At 36.2% G+C, this 17,249-nt stretch overlaps 1 long non-coding RNA gene across 4 annotated transcripts; it reads left to right on the forward strand.

Annotated features, from left to right (window-relative positions):
- Positions 1-1,845: 1,845 nt before the first annotated feature.
- On the forward strand, positions 1,846-14,943 carry LOC147394138 (uncharacterized). Of its 4 annotated transcripts, XR_015181792.1 has the most exons (5): positions 4,962-5,147; positions 5,312-5,399; positions 5,544-5,736; positions 5,829-6,181; positions 14,670-14,943. It is a non-coding gene; the product is annotated as an uncharacterized LOC147394138 (long non-coding RNA). The 4 variants fall into 4 exon arrangements; XR_015181793.1 differs by lacking the exons at positions 4,962-5,147; positions 5,312-5,399 and adding an exon at positions 1,846-2,729; XR_015181791.1 differs by having other exon boundaries at positions 4,959-5,147; positions 5,312-5,736.
- Positions 14,944-17,249: the final 2,306 nt, after the last annotated feature.

A 17,249-nucleotide genomic window follows, 5' to 3' on the forward strand; every position in this document is an offset into this window, starting at 1 on the left:
TCAACTTAGCAAGCACGTACGCTTAGGCTCGCTACACATTAGAACAACTTAGAGACCTTGCTACACTAGGAAAGCATGATCTTGAGACTTAGAAATAATCATGTTGCGATTGAAAGAAACTTCACGCCAAAATTCACCCAAATGGACAAAAATTGAAAAATGACCAAAATGCCCCTCAACCTCCAAACCCAACTTAGAGATCTCGATCCTTAGGAAAATATAATAAAAATTAAAATCAAATTAAAATTAAACAATTAAAACTTAAAATTTAATTTAAAATTAAATAATTAAAATCTAATCCAAAATTAAAAAAATTAAAACTTAAAATTAAACAATTAAAATATAATTCAAAATTAAAAAATTAAAATTTAAAATTAAACAATTAAGATCTAATTCAAAATTAAAAAAAATTGAAACTTAAAATTTAATTCAAAATTAAACAATTAAAATCGGATTCCAAATTTAAACAATTAATTTGAAAACTTTAAACCAAAATTTAATCAACCCATCAACGTAAATAAAAATCCAAGCAATCGATAATATTTAAATCAAGCTCCAATTAACCAATCCGAATTAAAATCTTAATTTAATCAACCAATCAAGATCGAAAAGTGAAACACAATTAATCTATCAAATTAAAATCAAACCGAAATTAAAACTTATGACTTAATCCATCAACCAAAACTACAAATCAAAATTCAATCAACAATGATCCACCAATGTGCCATGTATTGTGAAGCGTGGGATCATGATCCCATTCTTTCTAAACTTTAAGAGAGAGATATTTTTTTTTTTGATAAGTAGCAATATATTCATAAGTAAAAAAAATAAAACTAGGACAGTCGAGATGACCAACCTAGCAAGACCTTACAAACAGACGCTACTCCCCAGAAATACAAAACATCCCATCCCAATTATATATAAAATCCTCGAAGAAGATCCCCCTGAATTCTCTAAAAACTTTAGACCAACAAAACAAAAGGCCCATAATGGAAATAATCGTTTCTGTGCCATCTTTTTTTTTCCCTCAAAGATACGGCTATTTCTCTCTCGCCACACCCCCCAACATATTGCAAATGGTGTAATACTCCAAAGCAACCTCTTCATGCCATCAAACGAAAATCCACTCGATGACCAACACGTGAAAAGGCCCTTTATTGTTTTGGGCAGGCAAGTTAATAAACCAAATAACTTAAAGAAATGTGCCCAAATTCCATACGTGAATTTGCAATGAAGGAGGAGGTGATCCGAAGATTCCCCATGGTCCATACATAGAATGCAACAGCTTGCCCCATACCACCCCCGCCGCATCAACAAATCCGTTGTTTGGATCCTTCCTAAAGAAGCTGTCCATGTGAAGAAGGCAACTCTACTAGGCACCTTCGGGCCCCAAATTGAGGCATACGGGAATAAGATATCACCATCATCATTACACAAGGAGTGGTAAAAAGAACATACCGAGAACCTACCATCCTTGCTTGCCATCCACATAAGAGAGAGATATTCTCTCTATTGGTTCAGTCAAAGAAGAAGTAAATAAAATAAAAAAGAAAAGAAATTAAATGCAAACATCAAAAAGGAAAGAAAGAGAAAGTTGAAGAAAAATGTAAAATAGAAAGTGAACTCTATAAAAAGAGAATCCTATCTTCTCTTAAGAGAGGTTTTTGGAACCCATCAAAGAGGAGGCTGACATTTTGAAAGAAACGAGAAAGGTTGACATTCTTGAGAAGAGGTTAGCAACAAAAGAAGGAAAAAGAAAGAAGAAAAAGAAAAGAAAAAAACAAAAAAAACTTCTTCTTCTCCAACGTTGGGGGGCTGCCCAATGGGCTGCAACGTGGCTGCTCTCTCTCTTTCCCCTCTACTCATTCTTCTCCTTTGCTGCCCCATCTTCTTCTCCCTTATTTTCCCATCTTCTTCTCTATAAAAACCAGCAACCCCGTCATCCATTACAACCCCCTTGCTGTCCCATCTTCTTCTCCATTCAATATGCAACCTCATCGTCCATAACAGCCCCTCCAACAATCCCTCTCCTTACTATCTTTGACACCCCAAACGTCCTCCATTGACAACCCTATTTCAGCCCCACACACACTCTCTCTCTTTCCTTCATTCCCTTCAATCCAAGACGTCCTACTGCTGTCCATTGTCCCATCCCCCATTAAAACCTGCAACTCATTCCTCTCTTCTCTTGCTTCAATACCCTTGCACCATTGCTGCCCAACTTCTGCTTCAGCAACTCCTCCAATAGTCTATTCTCTCCCTCTTTTACACCCCAACGTAGCAGCACCTTGCTGTCCTTTCTTCCTCTCCACTAAATCAGCAACCCCACTGTCCATTACAGTCCCATTAATAGTCCCAAACGCCCTCTCCATCAGCAATATTTCAGCCTCCATTAATAGTCCTTACGACAGCCCAAATACCCCCTCCTTCATCACGTATTTCAGCCCTATTCACTTAGCTTCAGCCTGTAAAATAGCCCCTCCATCTCCTCTCTTCCCTTCTCATACGGACAACAGCCATTTTATCTTGCTCATTCTTATCATACTCATAGCAGCCCCATCACGGACCCCTCTCATATTTCGTTCTCAAGGTTCCTTTGATCCCGGTTCTACTCAAGGTTTTCTCGAGTCATCATTACCACGTTCCTCTAGAGAAGCCGAGCTTTCGAGTTCTTTGAAGGAATCACAATAACCAAGGATTTGGAGGGACTTCTGATCTTAATAATCAAGGTATGCCTTCATGTGTTTCAAACGTGGCATCAATTTGATTGTTGATTTTTATTTCGAATTTTCTTATTTGACTTAGTTTGCTATAATGTTCGTATTAATTTTCGTTTTGATTGAGCATTCATGAAGCTTGCACACATTAACTTAATTAGAATATTGATGCTGGAATTTTTGGAAACCTCAATTAAGTGCATGTTTCATATTTGTGAAATCAAGATAAAGACTGAGTTTTTAATGAAATTAACACGTGGGCTGTCATTGATTTTTTGTGCACATTGGGAATTCAAAATTGGATCTTCCGATAAAATGGACATTGAATTGATTCACTGATTTGTGTGAGTATGAGAATTTCAAAATTGAATTTTCAATGAAGTTGCAACTGAGTCGACTCACTACTTTTTTTTATATACATGGAAAGTTAAAATCAATTTTTTTTAACAAAATGAGCATGAGTCAACTCACTGAGTTGTGTGCACATATGGGTTTAAAATCGATTTTCTTTTTAATAATAAGCATGTGAATTGACTCATTGATTTATATGTACATTGGAATTCCAAAATTGATTTATTAACAAAATAGACGTTGAGTTAACTCATTGACTTGTATGTGTGCATAGGAAAATAAAATTGAATCTTTTATGAAGTTGCCACGTGAGTTAATTCATTGATTTTTGGTGTATATAGGAATTTCAAAATCTGATTTTTTTATGAAATGGACATATGAGTTGACTCACTGATTTTGGTGGACATTGGGGTGTGAAAACTTATTTTATTTTTCAAAATGTTGTTGATGAATCGACTCGCTGATTTGTGTTCACGTGGCAAAAATGGATTCTTGAAAATTCACAACTTGCTATTTTTGGGGATTTATGGGTTTTTCTTTGATTTGGTGATTTTCCTAAAATCATGGTTTTCTATTTTTGAAAAATTGAGATTTATAGATTGCTAATTTGGGAAACCCAATTTTGATAATTCTCTAATTTGGAAAATCCTTTTTTTTTTTAATTTCTAATTTTGAACTCTCAATTTAGGAAATTTCTAATTTCTAATTTAGAAATTTCATGAATTCCCAAATTAGAAGTTTCATATTCCCAATTTTCCATTTTAGAAAGTTTTCACAAATTCCTATTTTGGTCGATTTGGAAAGTCTTCACATATTTGGATTTGTAATTGAAATGTTGCGATGTAGACTTTGAAGCATAGACCGGAATTAAGGCTTTTTCAAATATTTCCATCTTTATGCGAAATTCGAGAAATTATATAATATTTGGAGAATATTGGCCTTGAGATTCGTTTATCACACTCGATATAATTTGATGATGATGGTGATGATGATTGGACCATAATCTTGACTTTAGTCTCTACTCGTTGACCGTAGGATAGTTTGGATCGTAGTAAAGACCAATCATCTCGATCGGACGGGTTCGGTGCCTAACACCTTCCGAAACCCGTAATCTGACTCCTTACCCAATTCTCTGATCTGTGGACCGACCCGATCAATTTCGGAGTCATTTATGGTTCCTAGACCTAAACTAGGTGGCGACTCCTTACCTTTCAAAATCCCCAACTTTCCAATCGGACCTCTACCCACAATTTGATGGAAAACGGGTCGAGGCGATTTCAATTACCACATCGATATGGTTATGGTCCCAAAAGTATTGTCAATAACTATATCTGATTCATGAACATGTTTTAGCAGTTGTAAATATTTTCATTTCCAACTGTTCGAAAGCAAAACACACAGCAATTAGGATTGTCTGGTCAATGCAATTAAGGGACATACATGACTATATCCAAGAGATGCTCCATTTATTATTGGATCTTACTTGATGTGTGATGAGCGACACATGTTCATTGATTTCAGGTAGAGCCAAAGAACCAGCTTTCAATATTTTACTTCCTTGAGAACTAATACCATTCTAAATTTCATGTCTATTTATTTCATCAGAGTAACATCAAGGCTTTTTGTTTTTTAAATTTTGCAATCAGTTAGATACGTAGTTTGTATTCTATTGTAGGCATTCAAGCTGCTATTGCTTGGATGCCACCATGTTGTCCATGTGTGTGCTGGCAACAAAGTAAGGGTGTGAGATGGGGTTGCTGTGAACTGCCATATGGCATGATTGGGGGAAAAAAAACAATGGCATTTGCTATTGACGACATGAAATGGCAACAACTGGCTACTATTGCATGTGAAAGAAGGTGGTGGCAATGTGGGCTGAGCATATGTGTTTGCTGTTGTGGGTAGTGAGAAGTGAGAGTGGCTATTTTGGCTTGCTACATTGATAGTAGATGGCAAGCACATCTGAAAAAACACGTCAAAGGAATGGAAGCAGCAGCTGTGCTTTTGTGCAAAAGGTACGAGGACATGTAAGAGGTGGCATAAGCAAGAGGAAAAGGCAAATGGCAAGTGGGACAATAGGTATGCGTGCTGGGTTTTAATGAAATGGAAAAAATAGAAAACAAATAGCTAGGCCATTGTTTCTCCTTTACTTTTATTATATGAATTAGTTTGAATTTCAACCAAAATCCTCGGTTAGGCCATAAGGTTAGTAACTTAAAGAACAAGTTTAAAAAAAAATGCAGTGAGATAAGTCAGTACTTGATACAACATGCACGCACAATAGCGGGGAAGTCATAGCCTTTTATAAATTCTTATGCAAAAGCACTTGAGGTAGGATTCATGATGCTTCCATTTATTTTTTATTTCCCTATTTTATTTCATGAATGTTTTCTTTATATATTTGTAATAATAGTTTTCCTTGATGACGGATACTGGTATTAATTTATGGGGTTGACGTTATTATTTGTACAACAGATCAATTCAAGGCAATTGATGACGAGGGAATGCTGATGTACTAGAGGCCCTTCATGAAGGGGAAGCTCAATATCCACTTCATAGTTGAATTCCCCGAATCACTGACAATGGAGCTATGCAAGATGCTAGAAACGGTGCTACCCCCAAGGACATAAATGCAGTTGACAGACATGGAGTATTAAAGTGCGAACAGGTATTGCTTTTCTTCCTCTTTTTTCTCAAAACTTGTAGGTAATGTGGGACTAAATCTTCAACATACTAACTCTTTTTCTTGATGTATAACAGTTTGTTATCGACAAGGAGAGATGAGGGGATTATTTGGGAAAAACTGTACAGGTGTGTTTCATAACTTTGAAATTTGACATGTTTTCTCCTCTGTTTCATCGTATCTATTTTGATTGCTCTAAATCCTATATTTGCAACTGAATATGCCTCTTTGCCTTATATGGAACATTGTGTGATTCAAATGAGATGTTCCGCAAAAGTCCAAAAAAAGAATGAAGTAGTGATAGAATGGACTCACTGGACTGGGAAGCAGTGAGATATACAGATGTCACCGTGACTTGAAGTTGGAAAATACACTATTGGATGGAAACCCGGCTCCTTGTTTGAAAATATGCGATTTTGGGTACTCCAAGGTATATGTTGTCCTTTACATTATTTTATCGTTTTGGTGTTAGTATTTATGAGTCTTATATGATACTTAACTTTGGGAGTTGAGATTACAAATTTTACGTTTAAGACTTGATGATGTTTTCTACAGGGATAGCATATTTCTGAACTCCGAACAATTTCTTATTTGTAGTAATGTACAAACAGCGTGTTGTAACAAATTTTACAGCAAGCAACTTTGCAAGACTTAGAAGTTCCATTATATTTGGGGCGATTTGAAGTTCAAAGACGATACTAAACATTAGAGCAGAGTATCAATGTATTGGATGTGATACTCAATGCACTTAGGTGTCTTAATTACACTTGGCATGCTTTGACGATGGTGATTACACTTTTTCATTTCTCATGTTTGTGTATCTTTCCTGTGGGGTTGTCATTCATCTCTGAATCTTGGATTGTGTCTTATTACAAATGTGTAATCTAAGTGTGGTTAGGTTCCCTATGGCCTCTATATGGGGTTGTGGTGCATTCAGCGAAAGTGATTCCATAGGAGCACCTCCATTGCATCCATTTTTGGTGGAATTACGATTGCAAACTTGGTTGTTTGGTAACCATGCTCAAAAACTCCATTTTAGTGTTTACAAGCGGGGTTGATCATTTTGAAGAAAAAAAATTCTGCACAGTAGATTGTGTATGAGTAGCATTATTAAAGAGAGAGAGAGAGAGAGACAGAGAGGTGTTAGGAATTCAACCCGAAATTCCCAACCTGTGAGAAACAAGAAATAGAGAAAAACACACACGTTGAAAAAGAAAACAATCACACGCACAAAACAGTATTTACGTGGTTCGGCAATTTGCCTACGTCCACGGAGTTGTAGAGATTTCACTATTTCGAGAAGAATTACAAAGTGCGGTTCAAGTCTCAAAGACGACAACCCAAAATCATAAAAAACCCTAATCACCAAAAATGGCTTCTATATACTGCGCACATGATACACAATGGGTTACAAAACAGGCCCAAAATACCATCAAAATACCACGCAAACATTATTCGGGTCGGGTCGAGTCGTCAACCGGATCAAAATATAACTAAGCTCCACAAAGCCCAACAAATCTCCCACTTGGAGACTAGTTCAACCACCAACATCAACTGCAATCTTCCAAAACACAATCCCTCATCCCTACTGTAGACACCCCATTTTTGCACCCGCCTGATTAATCAACTCGTCAACCCGATCGCAATGATTCCCAATGATGGATGTGTATTCCATTGCTTTACTTTGTTACCAGATATGTTTCAGAAATCCGGATGAGGTATCTCAAACTGACAAAACCTTAGAAACCACGCTACGCTAGGAAAATACAACCCTAGAAACATAGAAATCATCATCTTGCGGACCAAAAAGAAGTTTCACGATAAAAATCACTAAAATTGATCAAATTACTAAAATACCCCTAACCTCAAAACCACCTTAGAGCCTACGTTACGCTTAGGAAAACTCTCTCAAATACATAAAATAACAAATTGAAACCAAATAAATCATTTCACCAATTTTAACAGAATTCGACAAAATTACGAAAATACCCCTCATAAAGTTCACGACCATTTCACACAAAAAATTTCATAAATAACACAAACCAATATTTCCATTGAATTCCTTACGAAAAATCGATTCTAAAATATCCTAGAACATTAAAAACTGACTTAAAACGTGAAAAGTCCTCTCCGGGGGCAAAACGGTAATTTCACAATTTTCATGATAAAAAATTCTGAAATTAATAAATAAAACATTAAATAATTAAATTGAAACATTAATAAAATTAATTTAAAATTTTGAATTAAAAAATCGATCAATCGGGCTCTCAGGCAAAATTGTTGAGGGTTCGTGAGATATTTCTTTAAGGACCCCTCAATTTGGGGGTCCAAAGAATTAAAGATATTTTAGAGGGGGGTTCTCCAAAAATTAAAAGTAAATCAAGCAAGACTAAAGTCAAGGTATTAAAGTCAATTAAGTGAGACTGAAGTCAAAATTAAAGTCAATTAAGCAAGACTGAAGTCAAGATATTAAAAGTCAATCAATTAAGACTAAAGTCAAAACATTAAAAGTCAATCAAATAAGACCAAAAGTCATAATAGAATTATAATTGATTAATAACTCTATCTAATAGAGTTCTAACTTAAAAATAATTCTACCTAAAACAATTCTAATTAAAACACAATTCTACCTAAAACAATTTAAACTAAAACACAACTCTAATTAAAAGATCTCTAATTAAACACTAACTCTATCCAAATCAACCCCTAAAAACATCTATAAATAGAGGTGCTCACACCCTATTTTCGATAAAAATCAAAAACCCTAGGAGAAGTAGGTCTAGAAGCTCCCCTAGCCCCCCATAAACCCTAGTTTTGGAGCCCCAACTCCTTAACTAACATCCCTCCTTCAATTTTAGTCTAGAAAACACCCAAAAGCCTCCTAAAAACATCCCCAAATTCGCAACGAACTTGAAGAGTTCAGATTCAAAAACAAGGAGATACCTTGCCTCGGAGATCCGAAGTCAAATCCGGAAGCAGAACGAAGCAAGGGAGCACGGTACAAGGAGTTCTTTTTGTCAGATCTGAGGGAACCAAGTCCTTGCCATCGGAAAGGTAAACCTTTTATTTTTATTTTCTTATCTAGGTTTTAGCAATGTAATTTACTTGGGAATTTAGTAGAGACCGGCTTTGGTCGGGCGGGGTTGGTGCCTAACACCTTCCAACCCCGTAACTTGATCCCCGAATTCAGTTTTTTTGGTTTTAGATTAGTTTTTAGCCGTTTAGAGTCATTGATCGGTTCCTAGACCGTAATAACTAGGTGGCGACTCCCAAACCTCAAGGGTCAAAAGCGGATCCGCGCACCCCGCGGATCGAGGGCGCTTTCAGCAACTCATCCTCCTGTCCTCAAGCTAGAAGACCAACTGAAGCTGCACACAGCTTTAGCTTCTCAATAGTGACACCCTTAGTCAACATGTCTGCTGGGTTTTCAGATCCACAAATCTTCTCAAGTATTATCAACTTATCTTCAACAAGGTACCGGATAAAGTGGTATTTTGTTTGTATATGTTTCGACTTTGAATGAAAAGTCGAATTTTTAGTAAGAAAAATTGCACTCTAACTGTCACTGTGTAAAACACCCATCTCCTGTTTCTTGCCCAATTTATCTAAGAAACCATGTAGCCAAATCATCTCCTTCCCAGCTTCAGTTGCTGCAACATACTCAGCTTCTGTAGTAGACAAAATAACAATCTTTTGTAAATTTGAAGCCCAGGATATAGCTGTACCACCAAGAATACAAACCCTGTAGTACTCTTTCTACTATCAACTTCACCAGCAAAATCAGCATCTACATAACCCTGCAGTTTCAAACTTGCACCTGTGAAGCAAAGACATGTATCTAATGAACCCCTAAGGTATCTCAGAATCCACTTGACTGCCTCCCAATGCTGTTTTCCAGGTCTACTCATGAATCTACTCACAACTCCCACTACATGTGCGATGTCTGGCCTTATACACACCATAGCATACATCAAGCTGCCAATAGCTGAGGCATAAGGCACCTTGCTCATTTTACCCCTTTCTTCTTCTGTCTTCGGTGATTGTTCTTTGCTTAGCTTGAAATGACTGCCCAAAGGTGTGCTAACTGGTTTAGCTTCATTCATGTTAAACCTATTGAGAATTTTCTTCACATACTCTGACTGTGAAAGCTTCAATGTACCATTAGTCTTGTCTCTAATGATTCTCATACCAAGGATTTGTTTTGCAGCTCCCAAATCCTTTATTGCAAATTGTTTTGATAATTGCTTTTTCAGATTATTAATCTCTTTAATGCTAGACCCTGCAATAAGCATATCATCCACATACAACGGTAAAATGATGTAAGAATTGTCAAAAGACTTAACATAGCAACAGTGATCAGCTTCACATCTCTTGAACCCAATTCTATGCATGAAGCTGTCAAATTTCTTGTACCACTGTCTAGGAGCTTGTTTTAGGCCATACAAGCTCTTTCTCAATTTGCAGACTAGATTCTCTTGTCCTTGAACAGTAAACCCTTCTGACTGAATCATATAAATATCGTCTTCTAAGTCACCATAAAGGAATGCCGTCTTCACATCTAACTGCTCAAGATGTAAGTTTTCTGCAGCCATCATTCCCAGCACCAGTCTAATTGTTGACATCTTCACAACTGGAGAAAATATTTCTGTGTAGTCAATGCCTTCTTTCTGTTGGAACCCTTTAACAACTAATCTGGCCTTGTAACGTTTGCTACCATCATGCTCATTCTTTATTCTGTATACCCACTTGTTGTGCAAAGCCTTCTTTCCTACTGGTAATTTAGTCAGTTCCCATGTCTGATTCTCCAACAAGGAATCCATCTCATCCTTCATGGCTAACTCCCATTTGCTTGAATTCTCATCTTGCAAGGCTTCATCATAACATTCTGGCTCACCACCATCAGTCAGCAAGAGATAATTTAGAGCGGGTGAATAACGTTGTGGAGGTCTAGTGGTCCTGGAAGATCTGCGAACTTCAGCTACAGGTGTACTCTGATCTACTTGTGAATCTACATTCTCCTTATCTTCTCCACCCATTTTTTGAATAGTACTTTCAGTCAATTCATCTAAGTTGACAAACTCAAATTTATTATGATCTATCTCTGTAACATTTGGCACTACATTTGACCTGTCCTTATACATAACCTGATCATTAAATATCACATTTCTACTTCTGATGATTTTCCTATTTTGTTCATCCCAAAACCTATATTCAAATTTCTCATCACCATAGCCAATGAAAAAACATATTTTTGATTTTGCATCAAGTTTACTACGAGCATCATAATCAATATGAACATAAGAAACACAACCAAAAACTTTTAAATGGGAAAATTTCACCTCTTTTCCGCTCCAAACCTCCTCAGGAAGTTTGAATTCCATGGGAACTGATGGTCCTCGGTTTATCAGATAAGCTGCAGTGCTAACAGCATCAGCCCAGAAAGTTTTTGGTAGTCCAGCATGCAACCTCATACTCCTAGCAAGCTCATTGAGAGTTTTGTTCATGCGCTCAGCCACACCATTCTGTTGTGGTGTCCCAGGAATGGTCTTTTCCATCCTAATTCCCTGTGCAGCACAATACTCACTGAACCCTCCATCTATGTACTATCCTCCATTATCTGATCTTAAACATTTTAGTTTCAAGCCTGTTTCTGTCTCAACCATGGCCTTCCACTTCTAAAAAATTTCAAATACATCAGATTTATTTTTCAGAAAATAAACCCATACTTTTCTGCTTGAGTCATCAATGAAGGTGATGTAGTACCTTGAACCTCCAACGGATACGACCGGAGAAGGCCCCACAAATCAGTATGTACTAACTCCAATTTTTCAGTCTTCGGTGTTCTGCTAGTTTTCAAAAAACTCACCCTTTTCTGCTTTCCTAAAATGCAACTTTCACACATGTCAAAGTCAATGGACTTTAATTCTGGTAGCTTTCCTCTTGACAACAGCATCTTCATCCCTTTCTCACTCATGTGCCCAAGCCTGTGATGCCACAGGTTTGTGTCAGTACTTGCTTCAGCAATTGCAACTGTATCTCTTGGACTTGAGGTCATATATAGAATGCCAGTCTTCTTTCCACGAGCTAATACTCTAGCTCCCTTTGTAACCTTCCAAGTACCACCAACAAATAGTATTGCATGCCCTTCATCATCAAGTTGTCCAATAGAAATCAGATTCCTCCTTAAGTCAGGAATATGTCGAATCTTCTCCAGTAGCCAAACAGACCCATTGGGCAACAATATTCGGACGCCTCCCATACCCACAACATCCAAGGCTGAACCATCAGCTAAATACACCTTACCAAAATCACCTGCAACATAATTTTGTATGATTTCTCGGTGTGGAGTGGTATGAAACGAAGCTCCTGAGTCCAAAACCCAATCATCAAGTGGACTGTCAACTGCAAGAAGTAATGCATCCTATACCTCTTCTATTACAACATTAGCAGAATCATCTTCATTCTTCTTCTTAGGACTTTTGCATTGTCTCTTAAAGTGACTTGTTTTCCCACAATTCCAGCATTGTACTTGTTGGCCTCATCTAGATTTACTTCGGTTCCGATTAAAATTTCTGGATTTTGATCTGCCCCGATTTGAATTTCTATCATTTCCTCTGCCTCTTGTCTCAAGGTTTAGGGCAGAACCAGGTCCTGAGGTTTCGCCTGCATCTCTTCTGCAAATCTCTTCAGCCAAAATTAAATCTCGTATGTCATTGTACTTCAACTTTTCTTTTCCTGTAGAATTGCTCACTGCCATCCTCATTGCCTCCCAACTGTTTGGTAAAAAAGCCAAAAAGATCAGTGCACGAATCTCATCATCAAAATCAATTTCTACAAACAACAATTGATTTGTGATAGTGTTAAATTCATTTAGATGTTGTGCTACTGATGCGTTTTCTGCCATCTTCAGATTGAACAGTTTCTTCATCAGATGCACCTTGTTGTTTGCTGACGACTTTTCATACATACCAGACAAAGCCTTCATCAAATCTGTTGTGGTCATTTCCTTTACAACATTGTGTGCAACAGACTTAGACAGAGTTACCTAATAACTCCCAGTACTTGTCTGTCAAGAAGAGCCCATTCATCAGCCTTCATAGTCTCAGGTTTTTCCCCCAAAAGAGGTAGATGCAATTTCTTACCATAAAGATAATCTTCAATCTACATCCTCCAATACGCAAAGTCTGTGCCATCGAACTTTTCTATTCCAGACACCTTTCCTGCTTCTTCTACCATTGCTCCCACTCAAACCTAACCCTAGGCTCTGATACAAGTTGTTAGGAATTCAACCTGAAATTCCCAACCTGTGAGAAACAAGAAATAGAGAAAAACACACACGTCGAAAAAGAAAACAATCACACGCACAAGACAGTATTTACGTGGTTCGACAATTTGCCTACGTCCACGGAGTTGTAGAGATTTCACTATTTCGAGAAGAATTACAAAGTGCGGCTCAAGTCTCAAAGATGACAACCCAAAATCATAAAAAACCCCAATCACCAAAAATGGCTTCTATATACTGCGCACAAGATACACAATGGGTTACAAAACAGGCCCAAGCCTTCACTCCATGGACTAAGCCTCAGAAAATATCCCATCAAAATACCACGCAAACATTATTCGGGTCGGGTCGGGTCGTCAACCGGATCAAAATATAACTAGGCTCCACAAAGCCCAACAAGAGGGATGTGAGAATAACCATCCAGAGATAGAGGTGAGAATAATCATGGATGAGGGAGCATTATTTCTACCCATTTTGGCTTCTCTTTTTTTTTGGGAAATGAGAATCAGAAAGGTTACTAAACGTTATTCTGAGTGCCAAATATGTTTTTGAGCATTAAGTAGTGGGACGTGAACCTCAAAACCAATTCTCAAGCACACCTATTTCCTCCAACAATTGGCATGTGGTTGTTTATTGTTGATGGTGTAATTCCCCACATTTTACGAGTCCATCATGGGAAGGGATGTCCCAGCTCTCATCCTAACTTACAGTCCTATCAATTTTTAAGGAAAAAGAGTTGAAGAAGTATTCTACATGTGGGCTTGGCTGTCAGTCCTGTTGTTCCCACTCTATTCTATTTGAAGTCATTTATTCTGTTATTGCAAGTGTTATTAGGTTTCCTTCCCTTGAGAGCTGGGCGTGTGAATATACACTATTGATGTTGTAGGAGCCCACCTTATATGAGACAATGGTGGGAAGTATTACATTTGGTGATATAAAATCACCACACTCTCGTTTCTTAGAGTGGATGGGTTTTACCACTCGTGTGGAATATGTATATAATACGCATAAAAGAATTGGGTTGGGGGGTATTAGGGTTCTTTTTCACATGTATTGTTTATTGGTGCACTTTCTTTTACCTTGTGCTTGCATTGCACACATTCTTTAGGTATTGGATGCCGGAATTAATTAATAGTTATTTTGGATTGATTCCTATTAGACTATTCTAATAGTCTTTTTTTCTCAAATGTGGGAACTCTTGCTTTGTAATATTTATAAGGCACCAGTTTACTGAAACAGGGTTATTTACATACAAAAAAATTTCAGAAATAACATTTGGCGTGATCCAGTATAAAACTAGCATACAATATACACCAAAACTAAGTCCAAGTGAACATTATAACACCAGCTACAAACTTCATCCCCATACACTCACATCATGCTAGTTTGACCCCCTCACGTATAAATTTGGTAGTAATCAGGTGTTTTGGCCCACATCCTAGAACCAACTGATTGGAAACCAGAGGTTGTTATCTATGTTATGCCATATGTGAATGAAGTTTTTAGAATGTAAAACATCATATGCAGAACATGTTATACATTGTTGTTAGTTACTTTAGCCATTAGGAAATTTTTTTTTGATGCAGTAGCATTTATATACTAAAGCATTATTTTTGTGTATTTCTACAACTTGTAGTTCCTTACTACAAGTTCCTTCTACGTGAACCTAGATCGATCTCTTGAGGTGGAGCAATCAAGATTTCTACAAGCCTTATCCAAGGCGGCAACAGGGGGCAATATTTCTGCTCTAACAATTCCAGTTGAAGAGTTATCGGATGTTTGCCGTCGCAATAAAGGAGTTCAAGAGATTGTTTAGGGAGCTTTGAGGCCACATGAATTGAATTTTGTACCTATGACTCATTGTAATTCTTTTTGTGCATAAATTAATGTGATAGAGAACCTTGATGTTTTCTATTTGGGTCTATTTTGATTGCGGGTAATAGGTGCGTAAAAAAAAATTAAATTATTTATTTTTTTTAAAGTTTAGATATCAGTTTGTAACCGATGCCTAAAGTCTCGGACTTAGGACATCACTCTTATAGACATCGGATTTTAAATCGATGTCTAAGATTTTTTTTTATATATATATAAATACAGATTTCGAATGGTTTTAAGTTGCTCCAACATCTGAGTTTTGGAATGGTTGTTAACCGTTCCAAATCATGAGATCTAGAACGGCTTCCAACCATTTAAATTCATTAACGATGCCTCTATTAGAGAGGGTCTGCAAGTCGTTTCATATTAGTTGAGGAGTAGTTATAAACTATTCCTAATTGCTATATTTGTTGTAATGGATTGATGGGTGAGCTTGGATTGGGTTATATGGAAAATGATTTGAGCTTGGGCTAGGAAATCTCAACTTGAATTGAATTTGAGTTGAGGCTCCGAGCAACCCAAACCTAATGCTATGTATTTACATGTAAATATTTTTATTTATTTATTTTTAAAAAATATTAGTTTTCTCTTCCTAAATATATTTTTATAATTAAAAATAAAAAAATTATAATAAAAAAAATAATAGATATGGAGGTCGTGTGAAAATTTATTTACTAGTGATTTTGTTTTTTTTATATTGTATTTATATTTTAAGATATAAAATAAAATTTATGTGTTGCTCAAAATGAATTAGACTTGAGCCCAACTAGTCCAAAAATACCTAACTTGGGCTAACTCGAGCTCAACCCGATTTTAGAAGCTCAATCTTGGGTTGAGCTTGGGTTAATAAGCTCTAACCTGATGGTTGGGTTGAGGGTTCAGGGTGGAGCCTAGGTCGAGATATGAGTGAAAAACATCTATGGTTCCTTGCACAACTCCACATCAACGCAATGTTGTAGGAAGCCAATTCAACATTTTTCTTCATTTTATAAGTAATCATAAAAGAACTCATAATTTATATTATAAAAAAACTATGAAAAACGATTTGACATGCTTAATTGCCCAATGTTTATTGAAATCAATAGATTGTCCAACATTTTATGCCTTCCCTCATTGCGCTTTGGAGTCATTGGTTCATCAACTTACCAAAGAATGCCATTCACAACAAATATTTGTTTACACATTTGCATTATAAGCCTTGCTTGGTACAATTCACATCACTACAAATGTTTCGCAATGCATATAGTTTACGTTGAAAGATTTACTAATGCTTGGTAACCATTGGAAAACCTCTTCCAAATATTTTTTGTGATTGTTTGGTAATTGTAATAAAAAATTTTGTTGTGATTTCTTGTTAAAATAAAGTGTGGAGACAATTTTAATTTATTCAACCTCATCAAAGAAATTATTCAAATTACAAATATACCCTCAATACTTGCTACATCAAAAGATGAATTTACAAAAATGCCCTATCAAAATATATAGTAACGTATATATTGGAATAATAAAAAATACCCATCATAAAAAAACTGTTCAAATTATAAAAATACCTTTAGTATTAGTTACAATAACATGTATATAACCTTCCAAAATACCACTGATGAGAGATATTTTTGTAATAAAATTGATGAAGGTATTTTTGTAATTTTCTTTGATGAGGGATATGTTATAATTTCAATATGAAATTTAATGTATCTTAGGAAAGGTATTTTCATAAATGTATGAGCATATTTGTTGTATCAAGTACTGAGGGCATTTTTATAATTTGATTAATTTTTTTGATAACTAGTATTTTAGTAATTTCGATATGCATAGGTTGGAGTCAAATAATTTTGCAAATGATTTTCGGTACAATCTGTGCCGCAAATCATTTGCTGAAATTTCTTAAGAATTTAGGTGATCGTGCAATTTTTTTTACAATGAAAATCATTTGCATTATGTAACCAAGCACCAATAAAATTAATTTTAAAAAACTAATTGCGTTTGCAAATGATTTGCAGCATACCAAACAAGGCCATGGTATCAAAACATTTTAATTACCAAAAACATGAAAGTGCGAAATCTCGCTGGTTTCTATAGTGACGAACTCGCTAAAATTAGCGAAACCTACAATATGGTCACTTCATACCTGTGAGATTGTCACTTTAAAGCTGCTAAATTGTAACTTTCAAACCTCCAATATCGTTGCCGTTCACGTTTTGATAATTAAAATGAACCTCAGCTGGAATTGTAAATTCGTCAAAAGTTGGTCATGTTTTCGTTAATATCTTTATTTGTAAAGCATAACAGAATAAACAGGGCATGTTTATAAACATGAATATGTTATCTTCCGTAGGACTAG

The sequence above is a fragment of the Akebia trifoliata genome, chromosome 9 (genome assembly GCF_017979445.1).
Source record: "Akebia trifoliata isolate Shusen 1 chromosome 9, ASM1797944v1, whole genome shotgun sequence".
NCBI classification, from domain to species: Eukaryota; Viridiplantae; Streptophyta; class Magnoliopsida; order Ranunculales; family Lardizabalaceae; genus Akebia; species Akebia trifoliata.